The 5,406-nt window shown below is 32.4% G+C and overlaps 1 protein-coding gene across 1 annotated transcript in view; it reads left to right on the forward strand.

Moving 5' to 3' along the window:
* Window positions 1-5,406, forward strand: part of LOC118735300 (adenylate kinase isoenzyme 5) — a 163,203-nt gene that overhangs the window by 29,750 nt on the left and 128,047 nt on the right. The gene's annotated exons all lie outside the window — the stretch shown is intronic.

The raw sequence follows: 5,406 nt of genomic DNA on the forward strand, positions 1-5,406 counted from the left end.
CGATATTTTAGTAACTACTGAAGTTAATTCACTCAAAATTGATATTTACAATAATTTTCAGACGAAAAATAAGAATATTATAAACTTTTGGAAACTGGGCGTAGCCACGCCCACTTATGGTTACATGTGTATAGCTTGGTAACCGCTGCACCAATTTCTTCCAAAATTGGCACAGTTCTTGGTCTTGATACAGCATACTAAATGGCCGAATATTTTAAAAATCGGACAATAACCACGCCCACATCCCATATAACGGTAATTTTCGGAAATAGGAAAACTGCGATATTTTAGTAACTACTGAAGATTATGTACTCAAAATTGATATTTACAACAATTTTTAGACGAAAAATCAGAATATTATAAATTTTTGGAAAATGGGCGTAGCCACGCCCACTTATGGTTACATGTGTATATCTTGGTAACCGCTGCACCAATTTCTTCCACACTTGGCACAGTTGTTGACCTTTGCACAGCATACCAAATGGCTGAAAATTTTCAAAATCGGACAATAACCACGCCCACATCCCATATAACGCTAATTTAGAGAAATACAAAATCTTCGATGAATCAGTAAATATTAAAGCTAATTTATTCAAAATTGATGCTTGCAACAATTCTTAACCAAGAAATACGTTTGTGATAAAATTTTGGAAAATGGGCGTGGCACCGCCCACTTATGATCACATATATGTATCTCGGTAACCGTTCTACCAATTTGCACCAAACTCGGTATGGTTATTCTGCTGGCCACATAAAAGCAAAACGTTGAAAATTATTGAAAGCGGACTAAAATTACGGCCGCTTTTCATATAACGGTAAATTTCCAAAATGCTTGAAACTGCAATATTTCGAAATTTAAGGACTCTAATTTACTCAAAATTGATACGCCCCGGCTTACATGTAGCGGTAGCTTTCGGAAAGGTGAAAGTCATATATTAAATACTTGAGCCGGGTATTTAATGTTCGGCTCCGCCCGAACTTAGACTTTCTTACTTGTTAGATTTAAAATTGATCCAATATGAAAAGAGAAATAGAATTCCATTACAAACTGTTGAGTATGATAAGGCGTATTTGTAGTAAAAATAAAGTCGACACTGAAGGCAGTCTCAGCTTTTTGACAACAAGTTTAACGTGGAATGTATCACATAATTTGTAAATTAACGTAAATGATGGACAGCTAATAGTTTTAAGAATGTTGTATGTACATTAGACTGCATCACTCCCCATACAAAAAAAATCCGTACTATTTTTCCATTGGAATTATAAAATCTATTATATTCTAAGACGTCCACCAAAATATTTCGAAAAAATATTAAGATTTAAGTGAGCTGGACCAGTTTCAAAATACCTCCAAAAATGGAGTTTTATATGAATCAAAATGGTTTCTTAAATTTTTTTTTTGAAAAAAATCCCCTCAAATGACAAAACGGTTTAAGCTTAAAAAATTTGCATAAAAATATTTAAAAAAAATTTAAAAAAAAATTTGAACGGAATAGTAATGATGAGATTTTCGATGCTGTTTTTTAACTTTTATCAAAGATTGGTATAAGAAAAAACTGAATAACTGAGCCTAAACTCTTCTGATTTAGACTTAAAAGCTGTCGGTGGAAAGGTATTTTCTCACCCTTTTTATTTCTTTGCTAATAAACTCATTCAAAGGATGAAAGAGAAAGGTAGGTTGAACGAACGTCATTCAAAGATGAATTAAGATGTGTTGGTATTTGAAAAAAAAAATTGGGACACGAATGATTTTTTTTTTGACAGAAAAAAAACTGTGAAAATACCTTTCTACTGAGATCCCATAAGTCTAAATCAGAATAGTTTTAGCCCAGTTATTCAAGTTTTTCGTAAATCAAACTTTGAAAAAAGTAAAAAAACAGCATCAAAAATCTCATTCTTACGATTCCGTTGAAATGATTTTTAAATATTTTTATGCAGGTTTTTTAAGCTTAATCTGTTTTGTCATCTGAGGGGACTTTTTTCAAAAAGTTCTTTACGATGGAGGTGTTTTCAAATCGGTCCAGCTCACTTAAATCTTAATATTTTTCGCAAATATTTTGGTGAACGTCTTAGAATATAATAAGTTTTGTAATCCCGGCGGAAAAACCGCAACTTTTTTTGGTGATGCAGTCTAATGTACATACATACTTATGTTTGAATTCAAGTTTCTATAAAATCTATACAAAATATTTTTGTTCGTCTCTGTATCGATGGCTGAGTGGAAGATCGACCTATCTCGGTAGCCAGTTCGATAACGCCCTACTCAGAAAACTTTTCAAAAACGCCCTATTTCGGAATTTGATTGAAAAACGCCCTATTTCAGAATTTTATTGGAAAACACCCTATCTCAGAATTTGGTTGAATAACGCCCTATTTCATAATTCGGTTCAAAAACGCCCTATCTCAAACGAAAATACATTGAAAATAAGCTGAGATAGGGCGTTTTTGAATCGGCAGCTAAGATAGGGCGTTCTTCAACCAAATTCTGAGATAGGGCGTTTTTCAATCAAATTCTGAAGTAGGGCGTTATTGAAAAGTTTTCTGAGATAGAGCGTTGTTGAAAAATTTTCTGAGATAGGGCGTTTTCGAAATGGCTGCCGTGATAGGTCGATCTTCTACTCAGCCATCGATATAAGATTAAAAACAATAATCTATTTTTTGATAGATTGTCACATTCTGTAAAATATTTTTCTTCATGGTCATACATATGTATGTATGTGTATGAATGCGAATTACATGATTTTTCGGTTATTGACATTAGTAAAAAGCAAAGGTATAAAACCAAATAGCATTTTTTTAATTTTTTTGTAACTTGATACTTTGATACTTAAATAAAAAATTTGTGATAAATTTGATCCATTTTTTGTTTCTTAATGCCGTCGCGGCAACACTGGTTGCAATTTAACAATTGATCCAATATAAAAGAGAAATATACTTTCATTAAAAACTGTTGAGAATATAACGGGCGTATGTAAAGTCAAAATAAAGCCGACACTGAAGGTAGTTTCATCTTTTTGACAGAATTTCCAACGAGTTTAGCCTTGTTTTCACTATGTTAAATTCAATGACATTTGTTGTCAAATAAATGAAAACACATTGTCAAATGGGATTAAAACACGGTATGTAGATTGATTAAGATCAGGATAGGTCTTTAGTCGTGTACATGCGCTGCTATTCCAGCTATATGTCCGTTTTTGGCCCATAATATCATCAGCGAAGGTACGGATTACAAACTTTGGCATCAAAATGTGACATAGTGAAAACCAGCCTTTTAACGTGGAATGTATCACGTAATTTGATAATCAACGTAAATGATCGACAGTTAATAGTTTTAAATACATATGTGACCTGGTCTACGGAAAGGGGGCTTAGGTGTCAAAAAATCAATTTTCACTTTTTGGTTGATTCGGATGGAAGATGAGATGCTTTTTCACGTGGTGAAAAGCAGAAAATCCTGACTTGCTTAGAAGTGTACTAAAAATAATAATAATATTAATAATAATAATAATAATATTAATAATAATAATAATAAAACTATAATAATATTCCGACCAACAACAACACTTAATGGACGTCCGGCGCGGAGAACAATTAACGAGATAATGAGAAACTGACGAAACGAGTTGCTTACTTTTAACAGCTTTTTCACAGAAAACTAGTTTTCGCACGTAAGCTCCCTTTTCGTAGACCAGGTCACATATATGTAATTGTATTAAAGTTTCTCTCACTATATCTGAGTTATTTTTTTCATGTACATACATACAAAAACTTGGAATTTTTTTGTGAAAAAGATTTTTTTTTTTTAATGTGAGCACATATCTAAAATTTTTAGTATACGGTCCTTTAGCTGCTAGAATACAATATCCAACATGGTGCAACATTTTAAAGCAACGCACCATACGTTTCTAACGTTTTTTGTTTTTTTATCGAAATTTGGCGTAATTTTTTTTTGATTTCGGAAATTTTCAAAATAAAGATTTTTTATGCCAAGGTCAATGATTGTACTGAGTTTGGTAGAAATTGTTAAAACGGTTACCGAGATACATATACAGTGAACCAAATAAAAACTGGGACGCGACATTTTAGTAAGTTTTGGCAATTTTCTTTAGTTTATTTAATGTTTATTATTTTTTTATGAAAGTATGGCTTACTTAACAAATACAAAATATAAATCCAAATTTCAGACTTTGTGCAAAAATTACGAAAAATCTGCAAAGTTTAACCAAAATTTCTAACTTCCTGATCTGCATATTTAGACAAAAATTTGGTATTAAGTAGCCCTTCAAATTTTAGCAAAGCAATTTGCAAATTTTAAGTATCTTGAACTTACCATTGATTTTTTTTTCATGTAAGACCTAGCATCTACAGCCCAAGCTCTTTCATTTGATGACATGGACAAAAAATGCCTTTGGGTATTATATAAATTGCTCTTTTGGAGCCTTTCTTATTTCTTTTTCGCTCTGTAGCTTTTTAATGAACAAACAACAAAGTGGTGCACGAGGATCATAGTTCAATGGTATATTGTGCAATAGAGCACACACGTATTTGGCTAAATTTTCCAATAGCAGATGATGTGCTAATAAAAAATATGCATTTTTACATTTTTCCACGCATCGTAACCTTTTAAAGAAGTTGTTTTTTTAACTATCTTCCAATGAGAGCACATAAGCCTGACACGTCTAGATTGATTCCTTTTATACTCCAGAACACTATAACAGATAACAGTTTTAGGTACGCACCAGCTACACTATACTATAAAAGCCGCGAGTGTCAGAATTAAAAAAAGGAGTGACGCTACTTTGACTCTTCATAACTTATTTTCTATTGCAAGCACATACTTCTAACGGGCTGCATTCGATTCTCCTCTCCAAATACTATCAGTTCATTATAAACTCAGGCATGAGCAATCAACGCGCCAAATTTTGCAAAAATAAAAAAAATAGGTGAGTCACACTTTTATTAGTGAAAATTTCCCAATGTTATTTCTGAATTATATGCATATTTGACTTGATGTTTGTTAATAAACCAGCGAAATTTATGTGTCCGAATAAAAACTGTTGAGTCATGCGAAAGTTCGAAAAGTTTGAAATTAAATAGCATTTTTTCAAGCTTTTTCTAACTTGATACTTTGATACTTAAAAAAAAAGTGATACATTCGATACAGTTTTCGTGTTGTTACGATACATTTTTTTTATGATGTCGCGGCAACACTGAGTGCCTTGGTTTTTTCTCGGTGTATGTATGTATGCATAAATATATCGTCGTTTAAAGTACAAAACCGCGTATCGTTATTCTGCAAAACCGCGTAACGCCAAAAATTGGATTTGCCCACACAAGCTTCTGGATCAATCCTTGTCCATTCGTCCTGAAATATACTAGCCAGAAATGCGATTGCTTTATAAAAAA

This window comes from Rhagoletis pomonella, unplaced genomic scaffold, assembly GCF_013731165.1.
Source record: "Rhagoletis pomonella isolate Grant_MI unplaced genomic scaffold, Rhpom_1.0 Rhpom_scaffold_00003, whole genome shotgun sequence".
Taxonomy (NCBI): Eukaryota; Metazoa; Arthropoda; class Insecta; order Diptera; family Tephritidae; genus Rhagoletis; species Rhagoletis pomonella.